The sequence below is a fragment of the Diabrotica virgifera genome, chromosome 1 (genome assembly GCF_917563875.1).
Source record: "Diabrotica virgifera virgifera chromosome 1, PGI_DIABVI_V3a".
NCBI lineage: Eukaryota > Metazoa > Arthropoda > Insecta > Coleoptera > Chrysomelidae > Diabrotica > Diabrotica virgifera.
In genome coordinates, this window is record NC_065443.1 from 156,649,386 (window position 1) to 156,668,303 (window position 18,918).

The 18,918-nt window shown below is 35.9% G+C and overlaps 1 protein-coding gene and 1 long non-coding RNA gene across 4 annotated transcripts in view; one reads left to right on the forward strand and one right to left on the reverse strand.

The window, feature by feature from the left end:
- The window catches only part of LOC126878779 (monocarboxylate transporter 3), a 407,545-nt gene that overhangs the window by 211,011 nt on the left and 177,616 nt on the right, over window positions 1-18,918 (reverse strand). The window lies entirely within an intron of this gene.
- LOC126878781 (uncharacterized) overlaps window positions 1,309-18,918 on the forward strand; it is a 50,477-nt gene continuing 32,867 nt past the window's right edge. Inside the window, exons 1-2 of the long non-coding RNA XR_007695777.1 lie at window positions 1,309-1,424; window positions 12,441-12,588. This is a non-coding gene — a long non-coding RNA (uncharacterized LOC126878781). The remainder of the gene's footprint in view (window positions 1,425-12,440; window positions 12,589-18,918) is intronic.

Below are 18,918 nucleotides of genomic sequence, written 5' to 3' on the forward strand. Positions count from 1 at the left end.
TACGCTCTCAAACAGGATTAAAGTATTATACATTTTTGAACTCAGTATTTTAAGAGCTTTTAAATGAGGTGTCACATGATGTACTTTCCCACTTAAAAAAATCAAAGTTATGGCTGTCATCTGAAGAGGGATAGCGTAAAGTTCGAAACGTTGATGCTATAATATACTATGGTTAGTTTAAAAATCGTCCTGTCCGAGCGTTTTGCTTATATTCTTAAAATAAACAAGTTAACAGGGGGGGGGGGCAACACTTATTCCACCGCACTGTAGAACAATTTGGTGTTGAAGGATAACTTTCACTTTGGATGTCTGGGTTATGCTATCTTTTGGATCAACTATACTATACTATTGTAGAAATAAACGAAATACGTTAGGAGAAATAACACTGTTATTGACACAACGAATAGTCTTCGTCGGTCAATTAACGGCATTGTTGTTTCAATGAATAGTGTTCGTTGACTCAATGAACAGAGTTCGTAATATCAATAAAGTGATATTATGGTATACATCATGAATGTTCATCCATTCAATAAACGTAGGTAATGCGTTGGCTCAACTAACGAAAATAATGAATTGATGAACATCGCTTTGTTGTTCCAATAAAACCAAGAATTGGACAAATTTTAAGTATTGCGTTTGTTGTCTGTATTAACATTTTTATTGATATTACGTACATTTTTCGTTGAGTGTACCTATATTAGTGTAGAAAATGTTATGTATAAGCAAATACTTATAGTGAAACATATTGGACTAAGTCATCTAATGCTGCGTCCTCACTGGTAAATTTTTCGTGCGTCTTGAACTAATGGTTCGTCGAAAGAATTTTCGTCGCAAATTTTTACAAGTGAGGACGCGGTGCTCAAATCATGTGATCTTCGCTCGAAACCGACAACTAATGGAGCGTGTGAGTTGTGTGCGTCGAAAATTTTTGTGTCCGATTTATGCGACTAACACGTCCAAATTAGCACAATTTACCTCGAGCACGCAAATATTTGCGACAAACAGCTGGTTCGACGCAAATCTTTACCAGTGAGGACGCGGTAAAAATTTTTACCATAATAAGAAATCTTTGATTTTTTTATTTAAGCAAATCCTTTTCGATGTTCATGTAGGTATGCTGCTTTTTTATGACTGTTTTATGAGTTGCACTGAAATAGTTAAAGTACTGTACAATTATTTATTATGACCACTCTGTAATTTTTTAAATAAGTAATAATATAATAAAACTTCTATCTTTACTCCTACGTAACCATTTTTTGTTGCAAAAGTTAAATGGTTTGCAATGCATAATAATATATGTAAATAAAAATCGGTTTGTGCTATTAAGACGAGTTAACCTTGAAACCTAAATACTTCTACTGAATTTCGATAAAGAGCGCAATCATGTGTTGTAATAAACTTTTGTGCTAAACAATATAAAGCTAGTAAGTACTGATTTATATATATTACCAATGCAAATATTAATCGTTTGTGACTATAAAGGCGGCCACTCACGGTACTGCGGTGTCGTTCAACAAGATCGTCGATGATATTATATCAATTCTGCAGTACTTCAGCAGACAGGCCAGTTTCTCTGTGGTCAAATTGTACGATTTCGTTGGATGCACGGTCACACAAGATCAAATTTTTTGCCAATTAGGCGAATTCGACAAAGTTGACCGACCGACGCCGCAGTACCGTGAGTGGGCGACTTAGCATAACATTAATTTGAATGTAAGAAGTTACAGTAATATAACAAAATATAACAATGATAAATGTTATAGACAGGGGAGGCCAAGCTCCTTGATAGGCCGAGACATTTTTCAAAATTTGAAATTTTTCGCGAGCCGCAATTAAACATTTATTTAAAAAGTGTATAAAAGGTATTAAATTTTTCTCTTACCGTTTGAATTTCACGAATTTTAAAGTGAAATAAAATGGTTCACATCATTGTTTCAAATATGCAAATAATTCTATAAGCAGCCTTTACTAATTCAGTATACTTCGATTCTTCATCATCCTTCCATCTTTTTCTGGGATGGCCTATTGATCTTCTATCGCCTCTCAAAAAACACCGTCTTTAACACTCTGTCTTCCTCTGATCTACCACATGACCTGCCCATCTTATCTTAGCTTTTGTATATCTGACGATGTTTTCAGTATCACTCTCCTGTCAATTCATCCCTTTGAGGACCAAATATCATTCTGAGGACTTTGCTTTCAAATACCAGCAGCTTATTTATTTCCCAGTACCTAGCTTATTTATTTAATTTGTGACAACAGCCGATCTTCAAGAACTTGTCACCATAATCGGAGAATACAGTAAAAGAATGAGATTAGAGATTATTACCAAAAAGATAGTGCTACGTATGATCGGTGCTGCTATATGGCGTAGAGGGCTGGACACTCAAAACGAGGGATATAAACAGATTAGCTTTCGAAATGTGGCTTTAACCCCATATACTAAAGATACCATGGACAGCGAAAGTCACAAATGTAGATGTCCTTAAAAGAATCAACGAAGAACGCCAACTTTTCGAAACCATCAAGAAAAGGAAAACTGTGTATCAAGGTCGCACCATCCAAAATGAAAAATACCAGTTCCTCCAACTTATAATCGAGGGTAAAATTTAAGAGGAATGGGACACAAGAAAATGTCCTGGCTCCGAAACATAAGGCAATGGACAGGGATTAACGACAATCAATCTCTGATACATTTTGCAAGAAACAGAGTTAATGTTAATCCATTAGTGGATTTGCATCTGAAGAAGATTTATTTCCCACCGATGATGTAAAGTCCAAGTTTCACTTCCTTATTTAACAATTGGGCGAATAATAATTGGCTGTATAGTCTTAATTTAGATTATTTTTTTAGCAACTTAGATCTTAGTAACGATGATAGGGAGTATAATGCTTTATTCCACGCAGAGATCCTTGCTAAGACCTCTTTTTATAATGTGATTGTCATCTGTGATTACCGTTCCTAGATATTTAAACTTTTTTACTACTTCGAAGTTGTGGTCATTAATAGTTATGTTCTGCCCAATTCTTGATCTGAGATTTTTGGTTACTAGCATGTATTTCGTGTTCTCTTCATTTTTATTCGAAGGCGCAGACTACCTGTTTCTTCCTCGAGTTGTGAAAACACCTCTCTCACGTCTCTTGTAGAATGATCGACTGCACCTATATCACCAGCAAAGGCCAGCTCAGATGATATTTTACTTATTAGATATTCTAAGGCAAAACTGAATAGCAACAGTGAAAAGGAGTCTCCTTGGCCAAATCCTGATGTTCCACTTAGTTTTTTATATTATTATTTGTTGCCACATTTTGAAACAAAAATTAAAAGTAATTCAGGGAAATTTATTGAGAGCCACAAATAATCCTTCGAAGAGCCACATGTGGCTCGCGAGCCACAGTTTGGCCACCCCTGATAGTATATTATTCAACGCGCATGTAATGATGGCTAGAGCCTAGGACAAAAAATCTCGGACAAAAAATTCCCAGACAAAAAATCCCCACAAAAAAATCCGGTCAAATAATCCCCACAAAAAATTCCGGACAAAACAGGTTTTGTTGCATTACAATCAAAATTATTGTTTTCAGGAATAGCAATTATCATCACGAATAGGCAATGTTTTGCCTATTCAGAGTTATTCAACGCAGAGTGAGAAAAATATTTAAGCACATACTTACTACATGATCCCCACACCCTTATCTCATTCCCCGTATTTTCCACGGTTTTTGAAAAAAACTCACTCTTTTGTCGTGTTGTCATGTAAAATTTGAAGTTATCGGCATAAATCCGTACTGGGGAAAACCAGTTGGAATAGGAAATTACAATTTAGACGAAGCAACGAAGCACTAAAAAGGCCAAAACCTAGGAATTTTGTGCAGTCAGATGGATCGTCATGCAACTTTCTGCATTCGATTCGAGAGAGTGTCAGGCAATTTTATGAACTAAATTGATCTCCGGCAAAAAATTTTGTGCATGAGAAAATGCATTTTCAAAGTGCACCTCGAAGAGATGGAAAATGAAAAATTTAAAACTTAGGAAATATTGACGGAAACAAGTTCAATTTTTATATTTGGGGGTTTTGGAGGTCACTGAACACAAATTTCTCAGGACGGCGATGGTCTCCGAGGTACAGCTGGTTCCTAAAAAAACTGATACGACTCTTAGTAAGATTTGATCATTTTGAGCAGTGTATTTGATTGGTTTGACATTATAATATATTATGTAGTATTTATTATGACAGACAAATAATAAAATAAATAAACAACTGATTACATAAAATATGTTAATTCATAAATTGTATCTAATAATTATTAACGTCTAAATTTTGATATTATTTTGAATTCTTGCAGTTTTCGCATCTTCAAAAGGATTCTCTTCTAATCTCTCCAAAAGCGTACGATCTTCATAAGCGGTAGATATTTTTGGTCTTCCAGAACCTTGCTCTTTCGAGAGTTTCTAGTTATCCATCTTTTATTAATATTAAAAACTGTTGTTCTGCTTACATTAAAATGGTTCTTTACGGCAGATAGTAACCAACCATCTTCGAATTTCGTTACAATTCTTGCTTTTAGTTCTTTGCTAGCATGTGGAGCCATTTTCTGAGGTTAAACAAAATAAGTTATCTGACAAATTTTAAAATTTGGCAGTGAAGTGACAGCATGTAAATAATAAGTATTTATCATTCAAAATACACTGCTCAATTTGCTACAAAACACGCTTTAAGAGTCGTATCAGTTTTTTTGGAACCGGCTGTACCTGGTGCCCAGGGTGGAGCTCGTCGCCTGGGACGATCGAATAATTCGCGGGACGATCGAATAATTCGCAAAATTAAGATTGGATCGAAAAACTGAAAAATGCGTGTTCAATATTTTTCAACAATCTATCGAATGACGCTAAAGAGGACCCTCCACTCTACCCCCTGAAGGTGGGGTGGGGCTAACTTTAAAATCTTAAATGAAAACTTCAATTTGTTATTAGGTAGGTACATATTTGAATTGCTTACCTAAAAATAAGCAACTTTTATTCGAGACATTTTTTCGAATTATCTATAATCGGAAAAAACGATTTATCGTGATATCATAGGTAAATTATAGAAACAGTCTAATATCTCGAGGAATACACTTCCAAATGAAAGACCAAAAAATACGTGTTTAATATTTTTTGTAAATCCCCATGTTTTGTTGCAGATTTGGATTCCTCATGAAAAAATAAGTAACATTTATTCGAAACATTTTTTAGAATTGTTGATAGATGGCGCTAATAGTGTTGTTCCGAATATAGCTCCATCTATCCATAATTCGAAAAAATGTCTCGAATAAAAGTTACTTACTTTTACGTAAGGAATCCAAATCTGCAATAAAAAATGGGGGCTCGCTCCTATTTAAGATTTTAAAGTTACCTCCCACCCCACCTTCAGGGGGGTGGAGTGGAAGGTCGTGTATTATGTTATTCGATAGGTTCTTGAAAAATATTAAAATTTATTTTTTAGTTTTTTATTTGGAAGTGTATTTCTCGAGATATTAGACCGTTTCTATAATTTTACCTATGGTATCAGGGCAAATGTTTTTTTCCGATTATAGCACCATCTATCCACAGTTCAAAAAAATGTCTCGAATAAAAGTTGCTTACTTTTAAGTAAGCAATCCAAATCTGCAATAACAAATGGGGTTTCTATTTAAGATTTGAAAATTACCCCCGCCCCACCTTAAGGGGGTGGAGTGGGGGGGGTCGTGATTATTTTCATTCGATAGATTTTTCAGTTTTTCGATCCAATCTTCATTTCGCGGATTATTCGATCGTCCCAGGCGATGAATTTCACCCTGGGCACCAGGTACCTCGGAGACTATCGCCGTAATGAAATTCGTGTTCAGTGACCTCCAAAACCCCCAAGGTTAAAAGTTGGACTCATTTCCGACAATATTTCCTGAGTTCTAAATTTTTTTATTTTCCATCTATTCGAGATGCACTTAAAGATGCATTTTCTCATGCACACAAATTTTTGCCGGAGGTTAATTTAGTTCACAAAATTGCCTAACACTCTCTCAAATCGAATGTAAAAAGTTGCATGACGATTCATCTTACTGCACAAAATTCCTAGGTTTAATGCTTCGTTGCCTCGTCTAATTCGAAATTTGGTAATCGAAATTACAATTCATGCCTAATCTTAATTACCTACTTCTTATCATTATTTTCGTGCCGTAAAGCGGTTTCATGGCGATTGCTATACTCTCATGCACTGAGAATGAAAAACATTTGCGTCGATTGCGTTCACAGAAAAACTTTTGAGAACTATGCTTCAGCACATATTTCTTGGGAATTTTTTGCAATGAAATTTGTGGGGATATTTTGTCCAAAAAACTGTGGGGATTATTTGACCGATATTTTTTGTGGAAATTTTTTGTCAGGGGATCATTTTTGGGGATTTTTTTAGGAATTTTTTGCCCCAAAAATTCTCCAAGGATTATTTGTCTGTACACCGATGACTAGAAGTCGCTAAGTTCTTGAAAATTTCAAGATCTTGTCTTGATTTCAAGACAAGATCAAGGCAAGAAGTAGTTTTCGATTTCAAGACAAGACAAGAAATGTTATGTCAATACCAAGATTTCTTGTCAAGAAAACAAGAAATCTTGAAATATCTTGACTAATAATGAAAACTCTAAAACGTATTTATTTGTTAACATATATTTTTATTTATTGAACACTTTTTTGTGAAAACATTTACAAAAACGTAAATTAAAAATTATAAATAATACTTAACACTAATCCTGTTGAAAATAAAATTGCAAACTAGATTTTATTTTAAATAACAAAGTATCCCGCACAAACTTTATGGAAATTAAGTCCCAGTGGATTTAGTTCATACTTTGGGAAAATACTCTTTGAAGCATTGTGATGAAAAGTTCTCATGGGCACAACTCAATCGTATGGAGGATTTTCAAGATATAGAGGCACAAACTCGGAAAATTATAAGATTTACTGGGTATTTCAATTCCCCGAGTTACTGGTTATCTGGCAACATGTAGAAGTTTGGATCAGAGAAAAGTACTAGCAATCTAGGATTTTTTCCTGGCTATCCAATGGCGACCTTTACTTTGACCTTGACATTCAACCGACGTCATCTTCTAGAGTTTCGAGGGGTTTCGGCCTTAAATTGATATAAACAGATTACTCATGGGTTTTTGGGATCGCTAAACACGAATATGCCATCAGAATTGACCTACGGAGCATGTGGTGGCCAGGGCCACTGCAAGAGACGTCATCTTCTAGAGTTTTGATGGTTGTCGGCATTTACTTGATGCAAATGAATTACTGGAGGTTTTTTGAGGTCGCTAAACACGAATATGCCACCAGAACCGACTCCCGGAGCACCTAGTTTCCAAGGTCAATGAAAGGGGCTCCTGGAGTTTCGAGGGTCTTCGGTACTACATTAATGCAAACGGATTAGTTATAGGTTTTTGGGGTTGCTAAACACGAATACGTGATCAGCACAGACACAAGAGAACCTGGTGCCTAAGACAGGTTATCTTCTGGAGTTTCGGAGTAATCAAATGGATTACTCTTAGGTTTTTGGGGTTGCTGAACATGCACACACTATCAGATCCGACCCACGAATCACATTGTGCCTACGGCACGTCATCTTCTGGAGTTTCGAGGGTTTTAGTCATTAAATTGATAAAAACGGATTACTCATCGCTTTTTGGGATCGCTGAACGCTAATACGCCATTAGATCCAACCCACGGAGCACCTGGTGCCTAAGATTATTCATCTTCTCGAATTTCGAGTTTTCTGCATTAAATTGATACGAATGGATTACTCATGGCTTTTTGGAATTGCTGAACACGAATATGCCATAAGAACAGACACCGCAGCACCTATCGCCTAAGGCACGTCATCTTCTGGAGTTTCGTGAGTTTTCGGTACTAAATTGATGCAAATGGATTGCTACACACCGAGTACTCGGAGGTTTTCTGAGTTGCTGTTCAAAGAAAGCATACAAATTGGTGAAAAGTTTTTTTTTGCTATTTGTAGGTTTTTATTAAAATAACTATGTTGTGCTATTCAATTGTTTTAATCATTTGTAAATATAAAACCACTTAAACAGCGTGTACACAGCGGTGTAGAAAGCCAAGGGAATGACTACTACACTATTTTTCCCAGGTTAATCAATATGGCTGAGGAAATAAACGATGGCCCCGAGTACGGGCGCTTCTTAAATGGGGCAGGGGTGCGAAGAATCTCCCGCTTGGCCAAATTTGATATACAGAGAAGTTGTAGAATAGGCACATGGAATGTGCGGAGTTTATATGAACCAGGAAAAACACACAATGCCATAAATGAGATGAAAAGGCTGCAAATATCAATTCTGGGTATCAGTGAAATGCGATGGCCCGGATCTGGCCAATGCCATGTGGATGATCATGAAGTATATTATGCAGGAGAAGAGAGTAATTACCATCGTCATGGTGTAGGATTCATAGTCTCAGACGAGGTTAGCAAATGTGTTAGAGCGGTATGCCAGGTATCTGAACGAGTCATAATGATTCAGTTGAACGCGAAACCCAGAAACATAAATTTAATACAAGTGTATGCACCGACAGCGGAAAGTGAACTGGAAGAACTTGACAAGTTCTACGCCGATGTAAAAACTGTTACCGACCAACTCAAGACTAGAGATCTCACCATTCTGATGGGTGACCTTAATGCTAAGATAGGAAAAGGCAGACAAAGTAATATTATTGGCTGTTATGGACTGGGCGATAGAAATGAAAGGGGAGACTATTTCGCAGATTTTTGCAAAGAACATAATCTATGTATAATGAATACCTTTTTCAAATTACCTAAAAGGAGATTATATACGTGGAAATCTCCAGCAGATACCCCCAATAATATCGTAAGAAACCAAATTGACTACATAACCATCAGTGAGCGTTACAGAAATGCAGTAAAGTCTGTAAAAACCTATCCTGGCGCCGATGTGCCATCTGATCACAATCTATTGTTAGCCGAAATAAAATTAAAACTTAAACGGATAAAACAACCACGATCCTCTAACAAACTGGATACCGATTTTATTAGAAACAACAGTCAGGGGATTTCAAACAATTTAGAGAGCAATTTTGAGAATAGCGAACAACAAGAATCCATCGAGGATCATTGGACCCAAATCAAAACGATTATAAGCAACTCAACTCCAAACTTCAAAGAGAAAAATCAAAAGAAGCAACAGTGGATGAACGATGAGATTTTGAATTTGATGGAAAAAAGACGCAAATTTAAGAATCAAAACATCGAAATGTATAAACGCATTAATAAAGAGATAAGGACTAAAATACGAGCGGCAAAAGAAACATACTTTGAAAAAAAATGTTTAGAAATTGAAGAGTTGCAGAGAAAACATGATTCATTTAATATGTATAAAAAAATAAAAGAACTCACCGGTCAGAACAAAAAACATGCAAATAACATCGTTGATAGAGACGGAAAACTGATTATCACTGATTTGGATAAAATAGACAGATGGAAAGAATACATTGAGGAACTGTTTAATGATGAAAGGCCCGAGCTTGAAATTAACGAAGTAGTTACAGGACCTGACATAACTATGGACGAAATTGAACAAGCAATAAGATTAGCAAAGACCAGAAAAGCGACGGGACCAGACGAAATACCGAATGAAATAATAAAGCTCTTCGAAAATTCAGGTAAAAGATCTCTCCTTCATCTTTTTAATAAAGTTTATCAAACTGGCTATATACCAACGGATTGGCTGCTGTCGACTTTTGTGACGATACCTAAAAAAGCAAACGCGAAAAGATGTAGTGACTACCGAACCATTAGTTTGATGAGTCATGTTTTAAAGATATTTCTACGAATTTTGCACTCTAGGATGTACCAAAAAATAGAAGAACAGCTTGGTGATACACAGTTTGGATTCCGCAATAACCTTGGGACCAGAGAAGCACTGTTTAGTATTCAGGTTATGGTACAGAGATGCAGAGATGTCGGACATCCGGTTTATATGTGTTTCATTGACTTTGAGAAGGCCTTTGATCGGGTAAAACATACGGAAATGATTGCTATTCTTCAGAAAGTGGGTATTGATGATAAAGACCTACGCATTATCAAAAATCTTTACTGGCATCAACGTGCAAACATCAGGATTGGCTGGGACACGTCTGAAGAACTTCAAATACGAAGAGGAGTAAGGCAGGGCTGCATTTTGTCCCCACTAATATTTAACATCTATTCTGAGTTTGTTTTCAATAAAGCAGTGGATAATGCTCAATGTGGTATCAAAATGAATGGCGTCAATATTAATAATTTGAGATATGCGGATGACACGGTGTTAATTGCGAGCAATTATGAAGAACTTCAACATCTGATTAATAGGATTACCACAACGTGTGATGAATATGGACTCAAGCTAAACACCGCAAAGACCAAGGTGATGGTTGTCAGTAAGACGCCAATACAACCGGAAGTAGTAACAGCTTATGGTGAACAATTAGAAAGAACTAACAGTATCACCTACCTTGGTTGTAATCTAAATGAGAACTGGGACATGAGCAAAGAAATTAGAATACGTATAGAGAAGGCCAGAGCTGCATTCTTTAAGATAAAGAAACTTTTATGTGGAAACAACATTACTTTGAATCTTAAAATTAGATTAGTGAGATGTTATGTGTTCTCTACTCTTTTGTACGGTGTCGAAGGTTGGACTTTAACAGATACTCTTCTCAAGAAATTGGAAGCCTTTGAAATTTGGGTATACCGAAGGATCCTACGAATAAGTTGGGTGGATAGAGTTCGTAACGAAGTTGTTTTGCACCGGATGGGAAAAGTCACAGAAGTCGTCAGAACAGTTAAAAATCGAAAACTTGAATATTTTGGCCATGTTATGCGACACCCAGAGAGATATAATATAATCCATTTAATAATACAAGGCAAGGTAGACGGAAGAAGAGGGCCAGGTCGAAGAAGAACGTCATGGCTTAAAAACCTGAGAGAATGGTATAACAGATCCTCTGCATCCCTTTTCCGAGCTGCCGTTAACAAAATTACTCTAGCCAATTTGATAGCCAACGTTCGATAATCGAGCACGGCACATGAAGAAGAAGAAGTAAATATAAACTCAATTTATATCTGACAATGTTTTTCCTTCATTTATTTTAAGATCGATTTACTATATTCTATTTTGATAGTGTTATTCATCGTGGTCACTAGATACTCCAGAGTCTTTTATCTAAGTCATATTCGTGTTCAGCAACCCCAAAACACAAGAGTAATCCGCTTGCATCAATTTAGTACCGAAAACTCTCGAAACCCCAGAAGAAGACGCGCCTTAGGCACCAGGTACCCCGGTGTCTGTTCTGATGCCGTATTTGTGTTCAGCAGCCCCAAAAACCCATGAGTAATACCCATCTGCATCAATTTAATGCCGAAACCTGTCGAAACTCCAGAAGAAGACCTGCTTTAGACACAAGGTGCTCCGTGGGTCAGATCTGATGGCGTATTCACGTTCAGCAGCCCCAAAAACCTGTGAGTAATCAGTTTACATAAATTTAGTACCGAAAGCTCTCGAATCTCCAAAGCATGACGTGCCTTAGGCACCAGGTACTCCGATGTCTGTTCTGATGGGGTATTCGTGTTGATCAACTCCAAATACCTATGAGTAATCCGTTTGCATCAATGTAGTACCGAAGATCCTCGAAACTCCATAAGCTCCTTTCGTTGACCTTGGAAACCAGGTTCTCCCTGAGTCGGTTCTGGTGGTATATTCGTGTTTAGCGACCTCAAAAAACCCTTCGGTAATTAATTTGCATTAATTAAAAGCCGAAAACCATCGAAACTCTATAAGATGACGTCCCTTGCAGCTTCCCTGGCCACCACGTCCTCCGGAGGTCAATGCTGATGGCATACTCGTGTTCAGCAATCCCAAAAATCCATGAGTAATCTGATTATATCAATTTAATGCTGAAAACTCTCGAAACTCTAGAAGATGACGTCCGTTGAAGGTCAAGGTCAAAGTAAAGGTCGCCATTGGATAGCCAGGAAAAAATCCTAGACTACTAGTACTCTTATTTAATCCAAACTTCTACATGTTGCCAGATAACCAGTAACTCAGGGAATTGGAATACCCGGTAAATCTTATAATGTTCCGAGTGTGTGCCTCTATATCTTAAAAATCCTTTATACGATCGAGATGTGCCCATGAGAACTTTTTATCAGGCTGCTTCAAAGAGTATTTTCCCAAAGTATGAACTAAATCCACTGGGATCTAATTTCCATAAGGTTTGTGCGGGGTACTTTAGCACATTTTTAAATCGGAATTGATAAGCCATGAATTAAGGCAGATAACACTTCTTAGAGTCAACGCCTAGCCTAGCTGATTTCTTGTCTTTAATTATTGTTAAAGCTGCTCTTGAAAATAGCTTTCCGTAGGTACAGATGTTGGTGGCGTTCCGAGGGAATCCTTGCACATTTTAGATAATGACGGGTACCCACTTTCGTGTCTTCTCCACCAATCAAGTATATCCTCAGAATCTTCTGGCCTAGGCACAGTATTTTTCAATTTCATACTTCCAAGATTGTAAGTTATCATTTAATCAATAATAAATTTAAGCAAGTATTTAATTTTACTTACAGTAGAGTTGAAAACTAAATCAGTATCATTTATATCATTTCCTACTTCGATTTCACCCTCCATATAATCAAAATCCTTTTCGATGTTTAAACTATTTCGATTTGGTTTAACAACTTTTGTGAAATCCTGGACTAAGTTTAGAATATGAAACATACAAAATGCTTATTTTTGTAGTCAAAACCATGAACTAAAGTTTCCAGAGAACGTATCATTGTAAAGTTAACAGCCGCATTATCAGTTGTTACACCTTGAATGCAGTCCTTGTCCAGCACATCTTACGATTTAAGTACCTCAAAGAGAATCTTGGCAACCAATACACCTGTATGGCATATGCCCTTAGCAGGCACAATAAAGTCTAAAACAATTGACTGAATTTAATAAAAAGGTCGCCTTGGAATCATCGGACCGGGTAACCAAGAAATTTCAAGGTCTTGAAATTTCTTGAATCAAGACAAGATATGGGATGTCAAGACAAGATTTTTTTTTAATTTCTTGATTTTTTCTCAAGACAAGACAAGAAGTTGTTATCAAGACAAGAATAATTCTTGTCTTGTCGACCCCTACCGATGGCCATGACTCACGATGATGAAGTTTGCGTAATTCATCAGTGAGTAATAGCCATTACATGCGAGTAGAATACTACACTTTTTCTACGACCTTTTTTTTTTTTAATTAGTAGAAAAATTATTGTATTTAAAATTAAAATGCACTTACGGAACTGAACGCTTACTCTCACTAAAACATCAGCCAATAAATTGGGAATTGTCCAGAAAAAATGGAAAGGTCAATATCCGGAATCACTATCAGGTGATATCCCAATATGTGACCTCACCATACGATCAAACTAAAATGAAACTGGGATATATTATGACAAGACAATTATTAAAGCAAATAAACGGAATGGCGACCAAGAACTGATAAAAGAAGTAAATGAAGACCACATATGCGCTGGAAGGATGATTCGAAAAAGTAACAACAAACTGGATTCAAGCAGCTCAAAAGGAAAAGAATGGCTAGTTTGGGTGAATCAATAGTGGACGCAACAGACTGGATGATGATTCCAAGATATCTCAAGATCTAGCTGTATTGTTTGTTTCTTTGCTTCTTCTTTAATGCATACATATATCTTATACAGCATTGCACAAGATGATGTTTGAGGACACAAGATTAAAATATTAAGATCCTGAATTAATTTATTTAAAAAATTTTATTTTTTTTTATTTTGATGTATTCAGGAAAAGGTTTTAAAACAAAATACATACATTTTTTTTCTTAATTATTTTTGATTTTTGAGAAAATTGCCGTTACATATTGTAATGCTAGGAAGATATAGGAGCAAACATATTTAAAATATTTCCGATTATAAATTTCAAAATAACAAACAAATACAAAACTAGATAAATGAAAAATCATAATTAAGTTATTGTAGACGAAAATCTATGTTGCACTTGATGCACACTCCCACATTGCACTTGCAACCCATGGTACGCACATACGAACTACAGCATTCATCTGCAAAACGTCTCCTTTTCTTATCAGGAATATAGGTCAGGAGATGATCAATCTTATCATATCTTATATCTACGACTACTTTGGACGAAGATGGACTGCCTGCATCTTCTGGTTTGGTACCATATTTCGTAAGATACGATGTTACTAGATACCTTCGAAATTCTAGTCGTGGCATAGGATCATAGGATCTATTATGTCCAGTTATGTCCAGCATCAATGTAAATAGACCATTATGTCCATAGTTATGTCCAGCATCAATGTAAATAGACACCACCATCATTTTTTAGAGAAAATTCCTACTGGGTATGTAGCTACATTCTGGTCCATAAGATCAACTTCAACTTTACTTTCACTAGTTTTTTAGCTTTTGCTGATGGTCTGGAAGGCTGAGCCTCATCAATATCATCATATATTTCGAAATCTCTTTCACTATTTCGTAAAACAAGTTCAACAGGTGCTCTTAGAAATTCTCTCGGACAGCTTGTTAAAATCATTATATTCCTCATCACCAAACTCCTCGTCTGTAAGCACATTCAATTCTGGGGTTTCAGTACCTATATATAGCATCAACGTCTAAAGCTTGAACGGCATCAATCATCTCCAGCGTTTCTTGAAAAGAAAACCCTTTTCTGGAACAAACAATATGTTACAATTCAAAAAGTTTCGATTTTTGCTCCCATATCTTCCTAGCGTTACATATATGTAACACCAAAAATTAAAGGCATTTTTTACAAAACCAGGATACAATTTCTAAAAATTTATATTATCAATAAGAAAAGACATTAATTGATTCTCAATTGAAAACACTTTAAACAAAGTATAATAACAAACGAATAGTAAAAATATACTTACTCAAACTTGAGATCCATTTTTACCATAAATAATAAACACCGTCACATAAAACACTGGAACTAAATAAAAAGGTTAGATCAAATCCTCGAACCAACTGCTGAAAACTAGTAAATAAGTGTCCTTGAAAGTCTTGCATCAACATCTAGTTAAAATTAGAATCACTTCCCGAATTTGAGGCTTAAGAGGAAACAGTAGCGATCAACAGGGAGCAAAAACGCGTTCCACGATTGCGGCTGTAATTTTGAATATTTTTTCAAGATATTTGGCACACGTATTCGTAATATAATAAAGAATGACGGTACAGAGCCCAATTTGAAAAATATATTAATATGTGGAAATTACTCTGTAATTAAATTCAATATTGAAAAAACGAGCCTGTACCGCCATTAAGAAAAACAAAAAATACACTTTCTTCAAATAAACTTTTTTATCCGATGCCTAGATTTTGTGTCATTTTGGAACTACTAAAATTTTTTATTTCATTAGTAGTTCCAAAATGACACAAAATCTAGGCATCGGATAAAAAAGTTTATTTGAAGAAAGTGTATTTTTTTGTTCTTCTCAATGCGGGTACAGGCTCGTTTTTTTATTAGTGTATTTAATTACAGAGTAATTTCCACATATTAATATATTTTTCAAATTGGGCTCTATACCGCCATTCTTTATTATATTACGAATACGTGTGCCAAATATCTCGAAAAAATATTCAAAATTACAGCCGCAATCTTGGAACGCGTTTTCGCTACCTGTTGATCGCTACTGTTTCACCTTAAGATTTTAGCGGTTTCTGCGTTACATATATGTAACGCTAGGAGCTTAAGGGTTAAGGATGAATGAGACTTTCGTGAGGTTCGAAAAGGAAGCAGAGAAGATGGGGCTCCTAACCAACGAAAATAAGACGAAATATATGTAACGTGTGATCCAAAATTATTGTCACCATAGGTGGCTCTGAACGACAGAGATAGCTATACAGTGCATGTCTATTCTTAATTCAGATATACTTTCCAGTTTACGTCAACTTTGCAGTGTACGCCAACTTAACAAGAAAAGTTAGGTTATGTAGAGATGTTGGTGGTGGATATATACAGCATCTTGTTTGATTTTATTTATTATTGTTACTTATAATTTTGTTAATTCTTTTTATTTTTTATTTAAGTTCTGTGTTAAAGGTTTTTACTGATTTTTTATGTTTTATAATGTTAATCAAAATTAATTGATAAGTCAATGATATAAATTCAGATTAAAACAAGGCATACGTAATTTTTTACACGGCTAGCTTTGATCCAAATAATTGTGGATCGCTCGTTATATGAGCCGCAATAACCAAAGCAGAGACAGAATCGGTCGGAACATCACCATCGATGACTTTAACTTTGAGTGCGTTAGAGAATTTAAGTATCTTGGAACAACAATAACTTAAGACAATAACGGATCACAAGAAATAAACAATAGGATACAGGCAGGCAACAGATGTCTTTTTACCCTCCAAAACCCTATAAAATCGAAATAACTAACAAGACGTACGAAGATACCTACAAGTGTATAAAATAATCATACGACCCGTTGTGATATATGGAAGCGAAACGTGGACGATAGCAAAGACAAACGAAGATAGACTACGTGTTTGGGAAAGAAAAATCCTAAGGACGATCTTTGGGCTTGTGCTGGATGAAGCATAAGGACAATATAGGATAATAACTAACAAAGAGCTCCACCAAGAACTTTACCCAGACGCCAACATCATAAAAGAAATAAACTCCAGAAGACTACTCCAATGTACAGGACATCTCGAAAGACATTCTGACCAAAGAACAGTAAGGCTGATGTGGGAGGAAGTCCCAACTGGAAAAGACCACGCGGACGCCCTCGACTACGGTGGCGAGATAATATAGCAGGAGACCTGAAACCTGAAAGCTATGAGCGTGGAGAATTGGATAGAGGTTGCTCAAGACAGAGAACAGTAGAGGCATGTTGTCTAGTCGGCTAAAACCCACAAAGGGTTGTAACGCCGCGAAGTAAGTAAGTAAGTAAGTAAGTACGTATAAAACGGATTGTATTTCAAACGATTCATGCACTTTCATAGGCGCCCATACCCATGCTTTAAACTTTAAACTATATATTGTTATCCATAGTGTACAAAATGTAATGTGCAAAATCTTCACGTCTGCCCCCCCCCCCCCTGAAAATTTTTATATGGGCGCCCATGTGCACTTTAATTATTATATCACGTGAACGAATCATAAACGGGTAAGTAAAAACAGTCTAAGAATATCTTAGAAAAAATCAAGCAATATTTATAAACCATCCATAAACATTTAATTACTATAATAAGACGATAAGTTAATTATTTTATTCATGTCAGTGCATTATGATAAATAAACATTAACTCAAAGATTTCCTATATGTATATGTAGAAATTACATAATTTGCCATCGTTTCTTATCACTTATCAGCCAGTATAGCCGTGACCTTAAACTGCATGAGCCGTTTATGGATTATAAAGTTTGAAATGAATAACACACCTGGTTGCGCCACGTGGAAGTTATGACGAGAATAAAATTTTAAAAATTGTCACGTTATGCTCTCACTGTTCACTAAAAATAAACGAATGGGTTGTAAGGATACACCGCAAAAATGTTGTTTTTACGTAATTTCATTAAGTTTGAGTTTCAATCAGAAAAGTACAAATATAAATTATTAGGTGCTATTATAGGATGCAGTCTACCGTCACGTTTCTGCTATATACCTTGCCATCTACCGAGGCACGCAGTGTATATGTATAACCTTTATTATATAGGGTGTCCCAAAAGTAGCGGAAGGGTCAAATATTTCTTGAAATAAACATCGTATCGAAAAAAATACGTTTTCAATCATTTTCAAAAATCTATCGAATGACACCAAACACGACACCCCATTCCACCCACTAGAGGTGGGGTGGTAACTTCGAAATCTTAAATGGAAACCGCCAGTTTTAATTTCAGATTTGGAGTTCTTGCATAAAAGTAAGTAACTTTTATTCGAGACATTTTTTTGAACTGTGGATAGATGGAGCTATAATCGGAAAAAAACATTTGCCCTGATACCATAGGTAAATTATAGAAACGGTCTAATATCTCGAGAAATACACTTCCAAATAAAAAACCAAAAAATACGTGTTTAATATTTTTCAAAAACCTATCGAATGACACTAAACACGACCCCATACTCCACATCCTGGAGGTGGGGTGAGGCGTAACTCTAAAATGTTAAATAGCAACTTCCATTTTTTATTGCAGATTTGGATTCATCATGAAAAATTCAGTAACATTTATTCGAAACATTTTTTAGAATTGTTGATAGATGGCGCTACAAAGATGGACTGAATTCTTCAAAGAAAAGTTTGAACAAAACGTAGATCCACTATACGATGGAATTGTACTGGATCAAACGGATACCAGAGAAACAACACCCCTTCAGTAGCTGAAATGCAAGAAGCAGTTACCAGACTGAAAAACAACAAGTCACCTGGATTAGACAATATTAGCGCAGAATTAATAAAAGAAGGCGGAGACTCCCTATTGAATGCGATGCACGAAATAATAGTGAACATATGGAATAATAAACAACTGCCACAAGACTGGAATACCGGAGTAATTATTCCACTACATAAAAAGGGAGATCAGCTGGAATGTAAAAATTACCGGGCAATAACGCTACTTACTGTTGCATATAAAGTACTGTCAAATATTGTCTATGAGCGATTGAGACCATATGCGGAACAAATAGTTGGGGGATATCAATGTGGTTTCTGCAGGCAGAAGTCCACAATAGATCAGATCTTCGTCTTGAGGCAAATCTTGGAAAAGACTAGTGAATTTAATATAGACACACACATCATCTCTTCATTGATTTTGAGAGTGCTTATGATAGTAT